The following is a 23,494-nucleotide window of genomic DNA, read 5'->3' as shown; positions in this document are numbered from 1 at the left end:
AGAGAGCCCGAAGAGCTATGGTTTCCCTGCAGAGGGCCGCCCCTCCCCCCTCTCTGGGAGCCGCGTGGACCAGGATTGCTGATCTGATGGAGAGGGAGAGGAGTTCTCCGTACCTCTCACCACTTCCTCCAGGGGCCCCAGCACATTCCACTCTCAGATGTGTGGCAGTGTGGATCTTTCCGATCTTCCTTTTCGCTGTCTAGGAATCCATTGTTGGTCTGTGACTGTTCCTTTTGTTGTATCTTATCAGGGGAAGAGTTTATGGGAGAGCTCACTCCGCCAAGATGCTGATGTCACTGGGAATGTGCATTTTTTTAACAAGCCTTCTAAGTAATTCTGATGAAGACCAAACTTAGAGGATCATCATTCCACACCCATCATTTGCTGCTCACCTCCACTTGTCCCCCATGACAGTCATTGTAGATAACACTAGGGACATTTTTCCTCTTGCCTGATTTCACAGCTAAACATTTTTTGTCTTTGAAATTTCACCACTTACCTATTCATTAACAATCTATTTGAATAGAGGAGTTATGTAGTCCCAAAGGTTCAAAGTGGAGGTAAACATGAGGATGCCTATGCCTGAGAATGGGCTCTTGGTTTATACTCGAAGTTTAGAGTAACACTAATGTCTATACTTTCATGAATTTGTGCTCAGAGAAGTGCGATTCTATGGGCCATGGTCACCCGGGCCACCTGTCCAGGATTTCCCCAGGTAGGGATATCTGGTAGCATAGCTTTCAGTTCACAATTCAGAACACATGCTTTTTCTGTAGAAATATAGCTCTTTAGTAAAATAGAACATGTAAGTCCATTTGTAAAGAGCATGACACACAATTTAGAATAAGGCTTAAAACTTAAGTATAAACAAATAGCTTCTCACGCTATAAACATCAATTCTTAAACAATGACCACTGAATCCAACACTGTGTATTTTTTATTTTTAGAAGAAACTTCCTACTTTCTCTTATGCTTCAGAAGTCTAAAGTCAGGGCCTGTGCGACCCAAACTTCCTGGAGACTCATCATTTCATATGCTGCTCTTAGGAGCTTCAGAGAAAATTATTGTCTTCATAGAGAAGGGTCCTCCACCTCCCTACCTCTCCTAGTCAGCAGCAGGGAGTCCTATCCACCCAGATCCTCTCAGAGGGGATTAGTGGTTTTCTCTATATTTTTTATTTACTCTCTTTAAAAGGTCAGAATAGACAAAAATAATAATAATAATCTGGTGACCCTTATGCATCCCTAAACATCTGCAGGCATCACTAACTGGCTTCTCCTTGCACCCCCAAAAAGGGAGGGTTTGCATTCTAGGAGACCACGTTCCTGCTCTGTCTGATACCATCCCCCATGTCTTGCAGCTTCAGGCAGCTGTGAGAGTTTTTGCCTCTAATTCCTTAAAATTATCTAGTAATTAGCTCTACTACCTCCGCCTAAAGCCATCCCTGGGTAGTCCTTTTTATTCCAGCATTTGACCAGTTATCCCTTAAAACCTTCTTTTAAATCTTCCCAAAATTTTAAACATGTTTACAGTAGAGCCATTTTTAAAAGGTTATAAGGTAGTTTCTTCACAATGTCTTAAAGAATATGGAAATAAAAAAAAAAGTTATATCTACTGCCTCTCCCTGAGGAACATAATCCACCTTCTTTCTGTACTAATTGTCATCTGCCTTGGTTTATATGGAAATCCATTTGAACGGGGACTATATTTATCTATAGGCTCTGTATTCTGTATCTAGTTTGGGCTCACTGTTAGAAATGTATACCTGTCGAATTATGGCAATTGGTTATTCTTGGCTGCAGTGCTGGCTTAAGCTATGGCCTTCCTCAAGTCGTGTAGATTCTCTGTTTTTCAAGTTTATCCTCCTGTGAAAATACTGACCTACTTAAACAGAAACACTGTGAGGATTAACTAATAGATTGTTTTGACAATGTCAAGGTCTATAAACATTGTTATTAATGTCTTAAGATATAAACATATATGTTGAAGGAAGCCCTTGATTTTTAATTTCAAAAAAACTGCCAACTTGAATAATTTAATGTCATTACCTATATTTCCCAAGTATAATGCTAGATTAATTGAAAAAAAAAAAACCTAACTGTTTTTTTTGCCCAAGACAATGGCCAATACACACCAAGAATTTTTTTAGTTGTTTTTTTAAAATTATCTTTAAAGTTCACATTGAAGAATATTCTAGAATTAAGACTAGGAAGAAATCATACAGGTCATGATATCAAGCCTCCTACAAGCCTCCTACCCTCCCAGAGCAGGGCTATAATGTTATTAAACCATTTAAAGATCTGGTCATCCAGCCTCTTGGTAAACTCTAGAAGAGTGCCCCATTTCATACAGCAACGCTTTCAAGTGTGGGAAGCTAATTGTTAGAAACGTCTTCCTTTACATCAAGATGAAATCTTCTTCTTTTGAATTCCTACTCTTTGGTCTGCCTTCCAGAGCTAAACACAGTAAATCTAATCACTCTTCCACAGGACAGCCTTTCAACTCTTTGATGACAGTTGTCAGAGCCACCCAAAGGTTTTTCTCCTCCTAGTTCCCAGTTCCTTCTTTCATTCCTAATGTGACACGGTTTCCTGAATTCAGTCTCCTTCTTGTTTGCCCGCTCAGGACAGGCCCCAATTTCTCATGATACTTTTATATGTACTGCTGAGGACTGATGACAACTCTAGAAGTAGCCTCCAGTGGGAAATAACGCTGGGGCCCGCCTGCCTTCCTCTCTTCCTCCCAGCAGACCCAGCGCCCAGCTGCAGGCAATAATAAGATGCTCTGCACCTGGGCCCTGCTTCACTTCCTGCCCACCAGCCAAGGGCTTCAGCTGCAGACAATCAGAGCTCCCCAGATCTGGGGGCCCCACTGTACATCCTTCCCCCTGGGTGCCAAATGCAGGTGCCACTCAGCACCCACCCCCCACCTTCAGCTCCTGGCGGCCCACGTCAGCTTCAGCTCTGAAACCTCTTTATGCCCAAGGACTCCTTGCTCATCAGTGATGGCCAACCTCACTGCACACTGGAAATCCCTGGGGGTCTTTAAAAAAATAGTGATGCTGCTACCCTACCCACAGAGATTCTGATAGAATTGGACAGGCATAAGACCTAGGCATGGTACTTTTTAAAAGCTCCCCAGGGCATTCTAATGTGCAGCCAGGGTTAAAAACCACTGAGGAAATCTGGGTCCTTCCTAAAGCTACTCCTTCACATGTGAAGATGTTTTATCTCCCTGGCTGCACTCAACACTGAATCAGTAGGTGGTTCCCCGAGTCATGCTCCACCAATACTCCCAGGTCATTACTGTAGGTACTTACTACTGAATGTTGAATGAACAAATAACCCCATGTTCTTTTGAGACCCACACTCTCTGAGAATGACACCCTCTTCTTTTCTTCATCCCTGTAAATATGCCAATCTCTTGTCTACTCCCTCATATTCATTATCAACTTTGGGTTATCATCTTTCTCACCATTTTGTCATTATCTGCTAGAGGACCAATGCCCACATAGACTATGTTTCTACATCTTGGCCTCCACTTCCTTGATCTCAACTCCAGTGACTTCATCTTCACTCCCTCACAGTCACCCACTCCCAAGTCCACACCCAGACCTTGTCATCACTTAAAACAGCTCCCCCTCTGAAATTTTAAACTCCACTGTCCTATTCCAACCATTCTCTGTCCGGTTCTCAAACTCTTTTTACCTCCTATCCCAAATCTCTACTTTCTTTCACAGCCAAGCTGCAAAAAAGTGTAGTTTCCCTCACCAACACCCATTTCACCACCTCCTGTCAACACCCCCACTCACTTCACTCTGGCTTCTCACCCCCATGTGTCACAGAAACTGCTCTTGCTAGGGATACTTCTAGATCTCCATTCACTCGAATGCTTCACAGCATTTGGTGCTGCTCTCTTGAGACCATTTCCTCCCTCAATTTCTAGAACCACCCTCTCCTGGCTCACCTGTTACTTCACTGACCACTATCTTAAGTGGCCTTTTCAGGCTCTTCTTCTCCTGTCAGACTCAAACATTGCTGGTCCCTAAGGCTCCAGTCTGGTCTCTTAATCACCTTTAAACTCTTTCAATCATGCCCATTGCTTCAACTACTGCTTTTACACAGATGACTCCCAAAATTAAATCCCCAGCCTAGATCCATTTCCCGATATGTGAATTGAATTTGTTTACTACATATCCAAAAGAATATCCCACAGTCTTCCCAAATTCAGAATAGTCAGAACTCATTATCTTCTCTCCACTACCATAGGATTCTAAGGTCAAAAGGAACTGCAGAGTCTGTCTGGTTCAATCTCCAATCCCACAGCTTCAAGAACTCTCTGAGAATACAAGGACTACTGCACAAGAGCTACCTGTGGTTCATTCAACTCAATATCATCCTGGGAAGACCCTTTTTGGAAAGTACACCCCAAATTGATCTCCCTCCCAGATTCCTTATCTTAGCATATGGTACCCAGTTGCCAAAGGCAAAAAATATGGGAGTCCTGCTAGTTTTACCCTTCTCTCTTCAATCCACATCCAAGCAGTCACCAAGTCCTATTAATTCTGCCTCCCAAATGTCTCTCATATTCATCCTCTTCAATGTTTCATTCAAAGATATTTATTGAGCATCTATTATCTTTCAGGCACTGTTCTAGACTCTGGAAACACATCAGTAAATAAGAAAGTCACAGCCTTGTCCTCACCATATTCATACTCAATATCAGAGTTCAATGAGAAAAGCAGAACCACTCAGAGTGATAAGAGACCTATTGTAGGGATTTGACCATATGCAATTTGGGGAGCTGGTTAGAGAGTTTATGTACAATTGTTGCTTCTTCATTTGCTGCTCGCCTGAAGTCAGCTGGGCAGGCAGTCAGGAAGGAACAATGGACAGGAAGTGGGGAGAACAGGGACAACCTGGAACCCACGAGGGTAAGTTGGAACACAAGAGGACAAATTGGAATGCTCATCAGTCTCCCATCACCTCTGAGCCTTCACTCTTTAACCAGAATCTAAACCACAGCTGCGCCAGTAGTTGGAGGAGCTGAAGGAGGAGGTTGGCAGTGGTTGGAGTAGTTGCAGGCCGGGTTGCTGCCTCCTGCCAAGAAGGGGAACCAGGAGATTCCTGACCACGTGTTTGAGCTGCACCCTATAACAACACTCCGCGTAAACGTGGCTGCTGCTTCAATATCCCCTCCCAAATCTTGTGAAAACTTCTCTTGAGGCCAATCTTAACTGAGAACCTCACAGGGAAGGGAATTCTGGGAAGTCTAATTCCAGTTCGCTAAACTGACCCAGTACAAAGCCACTACATTACAATCGTGTGGCTCAACCCACCTCTCATCTGTCCCATTCTAATCCATCCTTCGCAGTGTCTTCAGGAGATGGTTCTCATGTGCAGCTCCGACCATGTTGCTGCCCAACTGCAGCAATTCCCCTCTCAAATTCCCCACTGCCTCCCCATCAGCAACAGCATAAAATCTAAACTCCTCTGCATAATGTATTAGTTAGGATTAGGTAACTAATCAGGGACCCCGGCTTTCTATGTTGTTCTGTGTGGTTCACATTATTTGCTTTCCAGAATTTAGATGGAGAAAGTGACAAAGACAAAACAAACAAACAGAAAGGACGCTCTTCTGCTCCACTGTCTTTAATGGCCTAAGGGCAGACTCTCTGGAGCTGCCATGTGACACTATTTACAGAACTTAGTCACCTGGCCATATTTAGCTTCAAAGGAGCTTGGAAAATGTAGTCTTTAATCTGAGCATAACACGTTTGTTGCTAATTGAAGAAGGGAGAAAATAAATATTGGGAGACAATTAGTAGTCTCTCCCACACGTGACATATAAAACTCCTCATCACCCGCATTTACCTACTAACTTCATTTCCTGCCCATACATCCCTCATATTTTAATAGCAAAACTAGAATACTGGGTGTTTCACCCAACACTCCATGAATTGTTATGGTTTCCTGACTTTGCCCATGCTGTTCCCTTGCCTGGAATTCCCTCCTCTCACCTGCCAGGCAAACACCTATTTATCGCTCATTGGCTATTTTCCCTGGGTATTCCATCTCTTTACACATCTCCTGCCCTTTGAATAAATATCCATTAAAATAATTATATCTTCATATGACAATTGTTTGTTCCCACATCTGTCTCCCTTTTCTCTGAGTTCTTAAGTGTGGGGACTGTCTTTATAGCCCTGAATCCCAACATTTGGCCTAGTGTCTGGTGCATAATATGTAGGAAATGTTTGCATAATGAAGACTTGCAGAGCACAAAGGGATTGGTATTTTATTCAGTCCGTATGCCGTATTTCTATTAATGCAGTCTAACGTTGCTGGGGGCAGCAGCCGGCCCCGGGCTTCTGTGGCTGTGGAATTGCAACATTGCTTTTACTGCTTACTAAGGAGAGATCAAGGCAGAGGCTTCCTGTCAGAAAAAGAGCCTGCCTGAGGAAAGAAGTAATTGCTTCTTTATCTCTTAAACACAGTATTGAGGGCAAGCACAGATGGTTCCCTAACTCTGTGTGCCTTCAGAGAAAAAGACAAAATGTCACAAGTCTAGAACCAAATACTACAGGATGCATGAGAAGGTCAGAAGAGGGTCCCAGGAGACAAACTAAAAGCCAAAATGACAAACATCACTCATCATTAAGACACAGTATTCTTCTTAAGGCTACAACCTGATGAGGGAGATAGCCAGTCCTAACGCCACTAGTCAATACTTCCTGGCCTGTCCAGGGCATCTCCCCAAGAACAGGAAGGCCTTCGAGACGCGACTTTGTCCCCACGCTCACCCCTCCATATTTGCTGTTCTTTAGAAAGGATATAAAGTCTCTTTCTTTGACACACAAATACTCAGAGCGTTAGGGAAAACCCTTCCTGGCAATTATTAGTATCACAGCTGTCATTATGTTTTGCTGAAAGCAAATATTAAAAATATATTCAATAGAAGATATATTGAGAGAAAGCCATTAACTAAACTGTACTATCTGGTTTGTTATTCAGGGACTCGGAAGTAGCCACGTGTGTGTACAACTCTAAGCCTTGATTGCATTCTCTTACAGACCACTTAAAAGAAAAACCACAGGAGAATGTCTCCTGAATTATTTCAGATGACTACTGACAGCCCTTTGCAAAGCCGCATATGCTGCTGGTGTAGCAGTAAACTGTAGTGCCCTTTTACCCAGCAAATCCCACTTTCAGGAAATCATCCTAAGGAAATAATCAGTGATGTACACAAAGATGTTTGTAAAAGGATATTCATCTCATCACTGTTCAAGATAGTGAAAAAACTGGAAATAAATGTGTCATACTAGAGGATCAGCCAAGTATACTAGGCAGCCATGAAAAATAATGCAATAGAAGAATATTTATTGTCATGGAAAAATGTTCATGAAGTTAAGTTAAAAACATGAAGGTTACAAAAGAGAATATTCAGCGTGATCCAAATTTTCTTGTAAAATGAGTTATTATATCATATACTACAAGATACTTTGGCTGGGCATATGCTGGCCCAGACTCAGGAAGATGGCAGATTTATATTATGTCCCTCCCAAAACATCTATTTGTGTTAAAGCTTGAGAATTGCTGAGTCTCTGACCACAATCTTTATGTGCCCATAAATTAAGAGAGAGTAAAGACTTCTGGAAGACCCCACCTCCTTCCTTTCGAGATTCAAAGTTTTTGAAATGGTCTGATGGGTTGGGAGTGAGAGGGTCTGAGTTTGAATGTTAGGAAAGAGTAGTGAGAATCCTAAAAGGAACTTACCAACTAGGTGGAAGGAATCAAGAGCAGTGGACTGGTCTTGGCACCAAGGGCTAAGGATCAGGATAGTCTCGGAACTCTCTCCTACTCAGCTACCCTGGAAGTGGACTTGTATTAGAAGAGCTTTAACCCTTGAGGCCCAGGGTTCATTTCTGTGAGACACAAAAGATAAGGCAGAGGAAGACAGTAGTCCCTCATCCTGGGAGGTACCACTGCAGTCATCTGTCCATTAGTGGTGGTGAATAATGGAGCAGGGCAATGGGGCTGGCAGGAGTTGGGGGGCCAGCTGGCCAGATGACTGCAGGGCTGCCAGGGCCTCCACAAGCTGGCAGTGACCACCCAGCTTGTCCCAGTGGTAGGGGCAAGAGCCACTTCACTCCAGAAACAAGATTCACTGGGGCACAAATAACCTTGCTTAGAGGCTTCCCTCTGCCACCACCTAACTCTCACTTAATTGAGCCTATCACAGAAAGAGCTCCCCGTGAGAGTGAGATCTGGATCTCTGGATCAGTAGGCAACACCAACATTCCTGTTCTGCCAACTTCAGAGCAAGCTGTTCTCACTTGGTATAAACTCTGTGGAGAACTAGCCCCATGGCCAATGGTAGCCTCATGGGGGTGTCTGAGTTCCTACACTACCTGCAATAGAAGAATGATCAGGACAACTTTTAGGAATAAATTAGCCCCCACAGTAATTCCAGAAACACCAGAGAAGAAAAGGCTGGGAAAAGCTAGACTTTTGCTAATTTTGCTAATGGGATCCGGGAGTCATTATCATTTGAGATATCAACGCAAGGATGACTGCAGGGGAGCACTATCCAGAATGGTGATGAGTCTTTGTCCAGTATACACTCCCCACAGACTAAGTACTCTGTCTAGAACAAGAATTATTTGATGGTTGGGACAATTGTATGTACTTTTAGTGTACAGGAAAAAGTATAGACTCTCAGAGGTGACTGGTGGACTCCACTGAAAATGAAATTAAAGGAATATTACAGACTGCTTTCAAATGTGTACTTATAAGAGATTCAAGAGAAACAAGGAAGAAATTTAGCCCTAATAGAAAAAAAGAAGGGATTTGGTACTGTGGAGTGCTTAATTGTGGCAAATGTCCATAATTTTGAAATCATCCTGATGACCACCTAAGCCCCTCCTTTTGCAAGCATTGTATGGATTGGGATTCCATGCCCAAGTCCAAATGCTTCCCTCTACTTCGGGGATGTGAGGGTGGAATCTCCTGGAGAAGGGGTGGGGATAGGGACAAGATGGTTACAGCAGCAAATGCATGCTGGATTGGGGATGAGTGTGTAAGGGGTGTTCACCCCCAGAGTACAGTCCAGCCCCTCTGAAGTACTTGTCCGATACTCTAGGCAACAGTGTGGGGAGCTTCTGGATATTCTTCTCATCCTTGTCTTGAGTGCAGATTCTGCCAAAAGACAGAAATAGCTTCCTCTCCTAAAGTTTTCACAATTGGGACACCTTGTTTAAATCTTGAAAACTTTTGATTTACAAACTCTTCAAGTGCCAGAGAGTGAAAGAAGAGACTGAGGAGGAAGATACAAACAAAGAGTAAGGTTATGTCTTTCCTGAGTATAATAGAATCTGTGTTCAGGGCAACAGCATAAAATAGAGATAGAAGAACCTTGGCCCTGAAAATAACACCATAGAAAGAGTGCTCTGTTTTAAGTTAACATCTGGTTAGATCCAGTGATTGATGACATCATCTCAAGAGTGCCCTTATACTTTATTGTCCAAATCAGTATAACTTGAGCATGAAAGGGGACCCTATTAATATTTACACTCAAGTAATATGCATAAAACCAGGACTATCTTAGACCAACAAGAATGTACTGTCACCTAATTGTTTCAAAGTCCTGTAGTCCATATGCTTCTATTGAGTTATTGCAGACAATCGAGGCAAAATTTAGAGGCAATATGAACTAGTACATTCTGAATAGATGCACCAAAACAGATCTGTGTACCAAAGCCACAAGTCCAGGATACTCCAGACTAAATGCTAGGAAGCCAGTTGTTTTCAATGATTTTTTTTCAAGTGAATATTATCAAATACATAAGACTAATCAGGATTTAAAAAAAGATAATATTCTAGCTTATAAGGGTCCAATTTAAAAGAATGACCCGGGGGATCTTGGAACTACTGCTATTTTCTAGAAATTAATGGGAAAGTGATTAAGGACATAAATTAAATGAAAATTTGTTTATATGACCTAATTTTATTTGGCAAGACCTTGGAGGATCATGAACATAATTGCTCTCCATCTGGGAGATATAGGCTTACAGTTACACCTTGACAAATACCAACGCTTCTAGGTCCTTAGTTTTAAAACATGTAGGACATATAGAATTGCAGCCATGATGAAAATCTCTCTGCCATGGCTGCCAGCCCAGGTCCATCAATGAGAGAGGATTAAAAGTCTTCTTCAAGTTCAGGGGTCTGAGTCAAAGTGATTAGTCAGAAATGTGACACCGGCACAGAAAGGCAGACAAAGGTGACAGCCCAAGGACAGGAACAGACCTCCTGGAAGCGCTGTGGGGAAAGATTTGTGAGCATGCATCTGAGGCCTTGGCAGACTTCTAAACCTGAGTTCATGAGCTGGCCTTGGTTGACACCCCCACCCAAATCTTTTATTTTACACCCTTGCACTATCTCTGAGGGTTAGGAGCTGTGCTTCGTCCGGATAATCAAAGGAGAAGGCGGCCAAGGTTTTTGCCAACTAGTCTCTCCAAGATTGAAACTCAATACGCTCATCATAAGTTAACCTTCCTGCTCTCAAAGCACAAGCACAGCTGAGAGTCGGGAATGCGTTTATGGAGCGCTCCTTTGGGTATGGAATGATAATCCCCTGAGGTATGAACTTATTACCAGCGTCAAACTAGACATCACTGGGAGATGGCAGAACACCCCTGAGGTAGAAGGCGAAGAAGCTGTTTTCACAAACATAAAGGGAAGGGAGAGTCCTAAAATTGCTTTAGGACTCAGCTGAGAATATATGACACTACAGTCAGGGAAGCGATTCTCTTCACTTCGTGTTAGACAAGATGAACTGTTGCCTCATCGAGGACACGTGAAGGGCCTAAGCACAACAAAGCATGGTCACAGGGAGACAGACAGACAGCCATGCGAGACATCTACAGCAGCAAGGAAGTACTTGCCCAGGGCTTGCTGGTCAGCTGCAGTCTGGGCAACAGACGTGCCCTGGAAAGTTAGATCCAGAGTAGATGAAGAAAATGGCATAGAAGATGCTATATACTGAATGTTGGTGTCCTCCCAAAATTCATATGTTGAAACCTAATCCCCAGTATGATGGTATTAGGAGGTGGGGCATTTGGGGGGTGGTTAGGTCATGAGGGCAGAGTTCTCATGAATTGGAATAGTGGCCTTATAAAAGAAATCCCAGAGAACTCCCTTGTCCCTTCTGCCATGTGAGGACACTGCAAAAAGACAACTGTCCAAGAACGAGGCAGTGGGCTCTCATCAGACACTGAATCTGCCAGCACCTTGATCTTGCACTTCTGAGGTCCCCAAACTGTGAGAAATAAATTACTGTTGTTTAGAAGCCACCCAGTCTATGGTATGTTGTTATAGCAGCCGGAACAAACTAGCCAGGGGATGGGGGCAGCTTAGCTTGCTGGTTTCCCCAACACCTATGAGATGTCCCAAGGGCTCCATAAACAGATATAAACCTCTTTCAAACAATGGAAATTCAGAAAGAGCAAGAGTGGTAAATTTTAAACTTTAGCGCTGATGTGGCTTCGTAAATACAGGTTCCACAAATAAGACACTTTGTTTTCTTTCTTTTTTCTCCAACTTGTGTAATTTTATGAATAATGTTTTTAGTTACAGTTATATTCGAGAGAATTCTGTTTTGATTATAGTACTTGTTTTTTTTATCTCCTATTACCAAAATGAAGTCAGAATACAAAATAGTGTGTGCAGTGTTACTAAGACTATCTAAAAATATGCAAGCATAAGAACAAAGACTAAAAGGTAAGATACGGAGAAAGAAAGAATTGTTTTTAAAAACTTAAGAGACATATGATATTTAAAACCAAAATTTATTTTCTTTGATAATTTTTAGTCACTGATATTTTAGAACAAGTTTTACTCATAAATCTTTTATCAAAGGAGTTTAGAAATAAATAAGCTTACTTTTCTCCAATAAAAATGTCATATTTTGGGGCCAGCCCCATGGCCTAGAGGTTAAGTTTGGTGAACTCCACTTTGGTGGCCCAGGTTTGGTTCCCGGGCATGGACTTATAACACTCCTCGGTGGCCACGTTGTGGCAGCAACCCACATACAAAATAGAGGAAGACTGGCACAGATTTTAGCTCAGGGCGAACCTTCCTCAAGCAAAAAAAGGAAGATTTGCACCAGATGGTAGCTCAGGGTGAATCTTCCTCAGCAAAAAAATAAATAAAAGTCACATTTGGCAATTAATTATACACTAATAGCTCAGTGAGTCCCCCTCATTCTCTAAATGTTGGATGCTAGCTTCAAATGTGTTAGGAAATAGGATGTGCACCTGAGGGAAAAAGCAACAGTTCTTAAAGGAAAGAAACTTTCTCTTTGAATGTTACCTATTGATAGATATCTGTTGAATGTTGTAACTGTTGATAGTTAAAAAAGTTTTATCCAGAAATGGGTTTTTAAAATGTAACTCAGAGTCTGTTGATTATTAAAAGAAAGGGCAAACCTATAGCCCTTGTCTCCTATCTCCTAGCCCAGCACTGTTACAAACGCCTCCACCACTTTGAAGCACAGACAAACCCCCTGTTCTTGTGCGATCTGGGAGCAGAAACATTCCTATTCCAAAAGGTGTATACATTCCTCATTGGATCATGCCAAACTTGATGATGAAATACTACAGTGGAAGTTCTAGGGCTTTCATAATGAGAGGTTTCTAGAAATGAAGTCAACCCTAGTAGACTAACTCAACTGAGAACGAATGGACAATTTTGGATATCAGCATACTGAGATGTATCGGAAATCCTCCAGAGATGGTGAGTTGGCAGGAAGACTTTCCTAGGAAATGCATCCGTTTTTAATATTAGGAATGAGAAGCGACTTACATCATTTCTCGCTTTAGCAAATAGCAAGGCCCAAAGGTTGAGTCAGCAGATGGAACTCCAAGGAATTGTTCTACAACAGTGCAGGGTCAGGGCCTGAAGACAACAAGCCATCAGCTGGATGTTGTACTTGGAAGTCTAGTATGTAAGCCAGCATGAGTCCCTATTCCCTTGCCAAATAGTTGGTCTGGGTTCCTCCGCATCCGTTTGAATGTCAGATTCAGGAGGTTCCAAAAAATCAAGAATTTAAGAAAAAATAAATTAATTGATAAATGAATTATATTTCATCGTATTCAATGCCTGTCACAAACATTTGACCTCAAAGAAATGAAAGAGCATTCCTGTAGGAAGAGAATGCAAGATTGAAGTGAAATCAAAGCTATTTCCAGGGATAGCGAGTGGCAAGGCCCACTCTAGATGAGCAGGCAGCTGGAAGGATGAGGGAACCAAAATATTTTTATGTTTATACATAAATTAATCCTAAACTACCTCTCTATCTGAATCCTCTCCCCTTCCCCTCCTCCCACTGCCTGCATCACACACCCACCAATGTAAAAAGGGACAGTGGAAGGAAGCTAGGAACTAATCTTTATTGTACTAAATGCCAGAAATTATAACTGCTTTGTTCCTTTATACAAAAAAATATTTTAAAGCATGTTCTGAATACAAGGCATGGTGCTAGATACTGTGAATAAGCAATCACTGGCCTCACAAAGCTTACATGGGGAGACAGATTGGCAATGTGCATACAATACAATTAATGGTTGCTTTCTTGGAGGTATATACAAACTACAGTGGGAGCACAGGGGAAAGGAGTACTTGCCCTTGGGAAATCGTGGAAGCCTTCTCAAAGGAAGCAGTATTTGAATTTCTATTTAAACAGCAAGTAGGAGTTTTATAGGTGGACAATATTTATCAACATTCTTGAACTTAATCCTTAGAATCCTGTGGAGTATATATTTATCATCTCCATTCTTCAGGTGAGGGAACTGAGGCTCAGAGACATTGTCTAATGTTACCTACCTAGTAGGTAGCAGAGCTGGGATTTGAGGCCAAATCCATCCAACTTCAAAGTCCACATTACTTCCACCAGGGAGATTACCTCTCTCTCTTCAAAAATGTTTTCCATCATATTCCCTTGTCCTTTTGTTTTGGTATTTGTATTTTTTTCTCTTTTATAACTGTGCTTGATGTTCTAATCTAATTTTACTTTATAAAGAAGAGAAGAAGGGATGATCATGAGGAGATGAGTGGTATGGCTCATCCAAGTTTTTATATCCTAAAGATAACTCTGGACCGTCTATCAACCAACCTAGGAATGGTCTAGAATGAAATATCCCACCCCACAAAACCAGGAATATCTGATGGTGTCAACGAAAGTTTACTTACTCCGTTTCTCTTACCTGGAGACTCCTATGCCTGAAAGTTAACTTCATACGACTATTGCCTAAAAATCAAAGAAAATGTAGGACATAAACTGTAGCCAGATAATTTTTTTCCTACTTCCCAAAAAATCACCTATTCAAATCTCCTCTTATATCAAGAGGCCCATAGCACAAGATCCTTAATATAACAAGTTAAAAAAAAAAAAAAAAGAGAGGCAATGGTGACATCTGTTCATTTGTCTCAGTAACTGTTCACATAACGTCTACTGTGGCGCTAATGTTGGCTTGATATTATCTGCAAGTAATTTTTCCAAACCCCAAAACTGTTTAGGATTTCTTTCTCACACTGATCAGGAACTACTCTAGTGACCTCTGATTTTGGAATATTAAACTAACCAAATATGCAGGAGGCAAGCATGATCCTAAATTATCAAACAACTATTAAAATAATGAATGCCAAGTCTTGATCACACGGGTATTATTAACACTTCTGCCAAAGGATTTCTTTAAAATGTTTTATTGTAGTATGCATTTTCTTTGTTCTTAATGTGAAAACCCAATATGTGAAAAGAGAACGCTTTCTTATTCATTATCCAGGACAGATAACTACATGTTCTAGTGGGCAGCCAGAGGCGAGAATAGAATGATGAAAGGAGACACAGGGAGCCTAAGGCTGGAATTCCTCCTCCTCCTCCTTCTTTTCTATCTCTTCCTCTTCTTTTCCTTCTGCTCTTCCTCTCCCCCTTTGTCTTTATGCTCCTCCTCCTTCATCTTTTAATCCCAGCTGCCACATAAGTTACGATTGATGTCATCTTGGAGAGAGGACACCTGTAGTATGGCTCAGTAGTCTTGGCCACAAAACTTTCCCTTTTCAGTCTAATCTCAAGGATGAGTTCTGACCTGAAAATATCCCCACCTTCCTTGACTCCTCCTCCTATGTCTATCTCCACCCAGATAAGAAATAAGAATCCTAGATTCCATCAATCCCATCCCCAAATAAATGGGGAGAATACTGGCAAACTGTTACTTTCCCCAACCCACCGTAAGCCCCCCAGCCACTTCAAACCCCCAGGATTCCATCAGAAATAGGGTGTATGAAGGACCACTAATGCATTCCCTTCATTTCCTGGTAAGATACTCAAGAAAATTCTCATCAACACTGCTCTTTGCTAACATGAAGCCTCTACTACCCCTTCAACCTCAGCTGCCCATGCCAAACCCCCTCATCAAGTCTAGTCTAGTGTAGATATGGTACCTATAGTACAGATATATCTACTATAGTATAGATAACCCATGACACCCATCCAATTCTCAGGCACCCTACAGTCAGTTCTCATACCCTAAGAGCACACATACTCCCTTGAGTCTCCTCCATACCCACCCAAACACTCAAACTTTTTCATTACTTTCTTGTTTAACTCTCACAACCCATATTCCTCAGGACACTTTTCTAACTCTCCATTGCAACATCCACACCATTTCCTTTCTACCATCTTCCCCAAACTTTATCTCCTAGGATACATGTGCTGCACTACATTCTATCCCTCCCACATGCTTTTATTTACTGTTGCCGGGGATAACCAACCCCCATCTTATACTGAGGACTTCGGAATCTTGTTATTCTCATGAATAATTTTAACCTCCGTGTGATCATCCAATCAATAATTTAGACTCAAAATTTTAATATTCTGCATTGTAACAACCTTCATTCATACTTCACTTTAACAAGTCACTCTGAAGAATAAGGTTACTCTAGACAAAAACTTGACTCTGAAGCTCTAGCGAAAATAAAGTGAATCTTCCTAGCCTATCTCTGTCCTATCTTTTCCAGAAACCAAATGGGGCACAAAGTGACAGGACAATTATTCAGAGTCAGAGTTATGGCCTCAACAATAATCTCTCTTCCATTAAATTGCATAAATAATCACTTTAAGAAGAGTCCTCCCTTTCACCAACACAATGTAATCAGTCACCAAACTCCTGCCGAATTTACCTTCTAAATATTTCTTTAATATTTTCCTTGCTCACTACCCCTATTTCCATAAAATCAATTTAAGATCTCTTTATCTTTTCACCTACACTATTTTCATAATCTCCTAATTTGTCTCCTACCTCTACTTTTTCCCCTCAAATCTATTCTCCAGTTAGCCATGAGAATGGTGTACGTAAATTGTAAACCTGCCCATGTCGCCTCCCTGCTTCAGCGTTGTTCTGGAGAGCCTCAACTTTGCACCAAGAAGAGGAAAAGAGTTAAGAAGCGTTAAGTAGTAGCAGGAAAATTTATCATTACTTTCAGATGTCAGAATTGTCTATCAAGAAAATAGAATCAACTGAAGAATTATTATAACTAATAAGAAAAGTAAAAAATGTGATCAGTTACATGCATAATATGCAAAAATTAATAGCTTTCTTATGTATTAGTAATAGCCAGATAGAAAAAAATAATAATGAAAAGGAGGCACCATTCACACTAGCAAAATAGATTATAAAATACCTAGAAATAAATTTAAAAAGAAAAGTACAATAAGTTTATGAGAAAATAAAAACATAAAACTTTGCTAAAAAACATAAAGGAAGGGCTGGCCCTGTGGCTTAGCGGTTGAGTGCGCGCGCTCCGCTGCTGGCGGCCCCGGTTCGGATCCCGGGCGCGCACTGTCGCGCCGCTTCTCCGGCCATGCTGAGTCCGCGTCCCACATACAGCAGCTGGAGGGATGTGCAGCTGTGACATACGGCAATCTACTGGGGCTTTGGGGGGAAAAAAATAAATAAATAAAATCTTTAAAAAAAAAAAAACATAAAGGAAGACTCAAAAAAATGGAGATTCAAGCCATGCTCTTGGAGAGAGAGCTCTGACACCATAATAATATCAATTGCCCCCAAATTCATCTATAAATTTAGCATAATTCCATCAAAATCCCAATGGAATAGAAGGGGTTGTTGTAGAGATTGCTAGTTTTCTACCCCAATACATATTCTTCAAACTCTCTTTTTTTTTTTTGTGAGGAAGATCAGCCCTGAGCTAACATCCATGCTAATCCTCCTCTTTTTGCTGAGGAAGACCGGCTCTGAGCTAACATCTATTGCCAATCCTCCTCGTTTTTTTCCCCAAAGCCTCAGTAGATAGTTGTATGTCATAGTTGCACAGCCTTCTAGTTGCTGTATGTGGGACGTTGCCTCAGCATGGCCGGAGAAGCGGTGCGTTGGTGTGCGCCCGGGATCCGAACCCAGGCCGCCAGTAGCAGAGCACGCACTTAACTGCTAAGCCACGGGGCTGGCCCCCAAACTCTCTATCTTTAGAAATAAAACTCCCAAATTTAGGCTGGGTACCCGGCCACATAGAACAAAGAATATATTTCCAGTCTTCGTGACAGTTGGGTATAGTCATGGAATCAAGTTTTGCTGAGAAGATGTAAGTATAAATGTTGTGTGACAGCTACTAAAAAATCCCCTGAAAAGGCAGCTGACATGATCCCTTTGTCTCTTCATTCCCACTTACTTCTTCCTCCAGATGTTATGGCTGGAGCTTGAGCAGCCATTTTAGACAATGAGGTAGAAGCCAAATGTTGAGAATGGTGAAGCAACAGAATAGAAAACACTAGTGTCCTGTTAATCATGGACCCACCATAGTCTACCTGGACCAAGTTTTGTTTGCATGAGAGAGAAATACGCTTTTATCTAGTTTAAGCCACTGTTGGTTTTGGGTTTTCAGCTGAACCTGGTCCTAATCAGGAGCATGCACAAAAAGAGTGAATGCACGAGAACAGCCAAGAAATTTTTGACAAAGATGAATGGAAGATTTGTCATCTCAGATATGAAAATATACTCCAAGCTCTAGTAATTAAACAGAGTGGCATCAGCACAGGAATAGATAAAAGCTCAATGGAACTGATTTTAGAGCCAAGAAACAGACCTATATATATATAGGGACTTAGGATAGGACAAAGTAAACATCTCCAAGCAGTGGGGGAGAGAAAAATAATCCAATGGGAAAATAAATAAATATCATTAAATCCCCACCTCATATCACATGCAAACATTTACTCCAGATGGATAAAAAAGCAACCCATATGTAAAAGTAAATGACTATAAGAAAATATAGAACAATATTTTAAATTGTGAGATGGAAAGGGCTCTTTGCACAAAATATGAAACCCAGGAGTCATAAAAAGACATAAATTGATTTCACTATATAATTTTTAAAATTCTGTGTAGTAAAAAAAAACACTATTAAAAAAGTTAAGACAAATAGACTGGCAGTAAAGACTTGGAACACATTTAATAGACAAAGAGTTAACATCCATAACATATATAAGAGTGACCTTATTTGGAACTAGGGTGGTTGCACATGTAATTACTTAGTTAAATGTAATTAGTTAAGACTGGGGTAGGGTTGGTCCCTAATCCAATATGCCTGGTGTCCTTATAAGAAGAGGAGAGAGACACAGAGAGAATGCCACGTAACCACAGAGACAGAGATTGGAGTGATGCCGCTACAAACCAAAGAACACCCAGGATTGACGGCCGCTACCAGAAGCTAGGAAGAGCAAGGAAGGATTGCCCTACATATCTCAGGAGGCACGTGACTCTGCTGACACTTTGACTTCAGACTGCTGGGCTCCAGAACTGCAAGACAACAAATTTCTGAGGTTTTCAAGCCATCCAGTTTGTAGTACTTTATTACTACAGCAACAGGAAAATAATATAGTCTCTATCTTCAGAAACCCATAGTCTAATAAGAGACAAACAAACAAATATTTACAACGTGGAGTGATAAGACCAGAAAATAAAATTATGTACAACATTCTAGGGTAGTAACAAGTAGTGGTTCACAGTACTGAAGATCTAAATTGGGGAGAATTCAGGTAAGACTTTAGATACAGTGATGTTGATTTTGGGCACGGATGATGGCTCTATGAAGGCCAGTGAACAAAGTGAGGACGGGGAATGATAGAATATTCTCCCAGGCACAGGAACCAGCCTGTGCAAAGCCTGGAAGGTGTGAAATGGCATTGTGGGTACAAGAGTTGCAAGTAATTCACTACTGCTGGTGCAAATGCAAGTAGAATGGGGAGAGAAAATATTGACCAAAAAAATTGCAAGAAGCAAGGACCAGATCCTGCAGGACCTTGTATGACTTGCCAAGGAAGCTGGAATTTACCCATTCCGTGACAGGAAGCACTGAAGTTTTGAAGGGAATAACATGATCCGATTAGAAAGGTCACTCTACGGGCCAAAGTGAAGAAGGAATTGGGACAGAATCTGGAGTGTCACAAACCCAACAGAAAGACAAATTAATAGGCTGTCTCTTTTATTTCTATCCCTCATGATGCCCTCTCTTTCCACCTACACCTTATAGCCCTCACCCATTCCCAGTCTGAAGTGGACCACCGTACATCAGGTCTTTATGTGGAAAGGAGCTTACTCATTTTTCTCTGTGGCTCAGGTTACAATTAAAACTAATTGGTGTAAGTGTGAGAGAAGATACAAAATCAAAATTTTCTCTCATTATAAAGAGCTTTATAATTATTGCAGCATTTTCCCAAATATGTCCTCAGGTCACTTTCGAGAAGAGGGGGAAAAAGTTCCATGGCTAAATGTTTGGAAAATTCTGGGCTAAACAAAATGGAAAGTTTTCCCCCTCCTGGTTTTTGCAGAGCTGTTATTATGCTAATTTATATGGTGGTTCTCCAGAAGGGACAATTTTGTAAAATGTTTCCCTAATGTATTTGACCTCAGAACATTTTTCTGCAAATTATCACTTCCCAAAATGGAACACATTTTGGGAAATGTTGAGTTGAGTTAGAATTTTCTAATGAGATCATGATCCCACCTTTGCTGGCATGTTTTGTAAGAGATCAGCCCTCTTGAGGACGATGTAAATAAGATTTCTCCATTGAGTGGGATATTAGATTAAACTACTTCTGAAGTCACTTCCAACTCAACATGCCATTATTCTGTGGCTATTGATGATTTCCTCATGCCTGAAATCTGATTTGTTCTATCTTCAATATTTCATTTTATTATTGAATTTTTTAAAAGGGGAGGAAGTTTTACCCATTAATTAAATGGTCAGCATAACTGGGCAATGATATTGGATTTTTTTCCCCTCAACCTACATAAGGTCATTCACTCCCAGGATCAGGTTACAAAAGCTTTCTTAGTCAAGAAACCCAATCTCTTCACCCGTAGAGAGTCGCGCAGCTCCAACACCATGCCCAATTGTGTGGCCTCCTGTCAGACATGCATCTATGAAGCTCTTAATAGTATCTTAAGCTACTCCTGATTTTTTCCAGGGAAAATGAGAATCAAATACTTTACTGTCTCAAAGGAATGCTATCATCAATAATGTGAGGTAGGCTGGAAAGGGACAAAGACAATCACTGTCCAAGGGCGTGCTGGGAAGACGTACCTGCTGCCACCAGAATAACCGGAGAGGCTATGTGGAATGGAATCATTCAGAGCTGAGGATGAGCGGCAGGAAGAAGGGCAGGAAGAAATCACGGAAGAAAAATAATTTCTTTGCTGACTGAAGAAACTGCTGCTCTATTACAATTCTTGTCAGCCCAATGGCTGCTTCAGACCCTGACCCTCCTCCCACTTAATTCAGTTCTGAGTTACACAAGTACATCTGATTGGCAAAACCCAAATTACAGCCAGAGACTTAAGGGAGTCTTAAAAATGTGACTTAGCTTTCTAGCCTCTGCTGTACAGGAAGGCATACTAGAAGGACATTACAATGGACATAGAGAAGGCCAAAAAACCCACAGCATCTGTCACACCACTCAGAGACACAATACCTAGAGAAAGCAGGTATTTGAAAGAAAACAAAATACAAAATAGAGTCAAGTGGGGTTCAGTGACAAGATGTAATGTACTTTAGGAAGCTCCTGGTGATCCACTTATCCTACTAGTCATTAATAGCCAGTCACACCTAAGTTGAGTCTGAGTGAGGATAGAACAGATATAGCATACATCCTTATACTTTCCCTTCCCAATCCTGTGTGGGACATTAATAATCAATCACATCACTTTTGTGTTAAACCTAAACTCAATTGCAGATTCCTTTCTAGAGCAATGCATGAGGCAGCTAATAATATCAATCAGAATAACAGGCAAGTTGGAAATTGTCATCCTTCATTCAGAGTCTATAACATTTTACTTTTAAAAATTTAGGAATCTCCTGGTCTGTCAGCTAGTGCCACAAAAATGATATGCAAGATACAAACAAACAAACAAAAACTCCCCAAAATTCAGTGGTGTAAAGCAACAGTCATTTATTATTGCTGATGCATCTGCATGTTGACTGATCTAGATTAGGTGCGGCTGGGGCAGCTCTGCTCCACATGTCCCTCATCCTCCTTGGACCAATCGATTGTCCAGGCATGTTCTTCTCATGGTGATGACAGGAGCATAAGAGGGGCTGTGGAAATGCACAGCCTAGGTTTGGAACTGGCACATTATCCCTTCTGTGCACATGCCATTAGCAAGAACAAATCACAAAGCTGAGCCCAAATTCAAGGGTAGGGAAATACATTTCAGCCACAATGAGGCCACAACAAGGGTGCAGAAGCAGAGAGAGGTGCAGAACTGGGTATAATAATGCAATCTACCACAGGCCCTCATCCAGGACCTTTGTTAGCTTATAATAAAATTAAGTGAAATCTCTAATTTCCATTACCAAAAACCTTGAAAAATTCTGCCCTACTTTGTAAGACATTGGCCCTTGTCAATTAAGACTGTAGATCCACATAGAAGTGCACATTGAGATAAGCATGAAATCTGCTGGTTATGGAAGTGGTACCCTTGGAACTGTAAGCCAGCAAGTAGAACTGTGTGGCTTGCCACTAGCAAGAGTGGCGGTCGTATTAAAGTGGCCAAGCTAAGGGCCATAGGTATTTGGAGCAGCTCTATTTGCTCCCAGTGAGGCACTCACCATGACATCAGAGGCGTGCAGTGACAGTCACTTTCATTTAAAGGCATCACTTTGCTCCATTACTCAGTGCTATTTATGAAGGAGGTTAATATGTTTGTGATTTTAATAGTCTTGAAAAGCAGATATAGTTTAAAGGTAATAATGAGTACTAGAGTATACATACATGCTGCTGTAAATTTTTGGTTTATTGACGGTATGACTAAAAATTGCTAAAAAAAGTTTTAACCATATAATGTTATGAAAACATGCCATTTTAACTATAAATCTTCACAACATGAAAAGCAACTGTATAATTTGATGTTATATATTGTATTTGGAATCACTATTTTGGCACCAGTTAGAATAAAATTATGAATACATTTGCTGGACCCACCAATGCTATAAATGCCTTTGAATAATTTTTCTACCAAGAAAGCTGACTTTCAAAACAGTTGGTGTTCCTGGTTCCTTTCAACACAACTCAGTCTTAGTATTTCCATTACAGATTTTTCTTTCCTCTCTCTTCCTCGTGCTCACATCTATAATCACTAAAGATTATGCAGGGTGGGGAGGAGGGAAGGAAAAGAGGTTGGTTTAAAAAACTAGGTTGCAGGAACTGGCCCGGTGGCACAGCAGTAAGTGCGTGCACTCCACTGTGGTGGCCCAGGGTTCGTGGGCCGGAGACCGGGCGCGCACTGACGCACCACTTGTCAAGCCATGCTGTGGTGGCGTCCCATATAAAGTAGAGGAAGATGGGCACAGATGTTAGCACAGGGTCAGTCTTCCTCAGCAAAAAAGAGGAAGATTGGCACCGGATGTTAGCTCAGGGCTAATCTTCCTCACAAAAAAAAAAAAAAGAAAAGAAAAAAAACTAGATGGCAGAATCCTTCTAAGAGAAAACGATCTTTTATTTATAACATCTTGATTGGACTTTGGTTGTAGAAAAATATCCCTTCAGATGGGTGCAGAATGGGCCAGGAGTGAAGAAAAGAGAATTAAATTGCTCTATGTAATAAGTAAGAAGTCTTTGTGGAAAGAGGAGTGGGGGGCTCTCAGAACAAAGTAGAAACTGAGGGAGGAGATGAAAGAAGATGGAGAGAGAGACCAGAGAACAGATGGCTATAGAGAAATCCAAAGTCGTGGGCATAGGTAATCCTGAAGAAAAGGGATAGCTAATATTCTTTTCTTTTTTTTTTTTTTTTTTTTTTGGTGAGGAAAATCACCCCTGAGCTAACATCCATGCCAATCCTCCTCTTTTTTTTTGCGAGGAAGACCGGCCCTGAGCTAACATCTATTGCCAATCCTCCTCCTTTTTTTTTTTTTTTTTCCCTTTTTCT

Source organism: Ceratotherium simum, chromosome 2 (genome assembly GCF_057802395.1).
Source record: "Ceratotherium simum simum isolate JZ-2026a chromosome 2, ASM5780239v1, whole genome shotgun sequence".
Taxonomy (NCBI): Eukaryota; Metazoa; Chordata; class Mammalia; order Perissodactyla; family Rhinocerotidae; genus Ceratotherium; species Ceratotherium simum.
Note: the sequence above shows the minus strand (reverse complement) of the source record.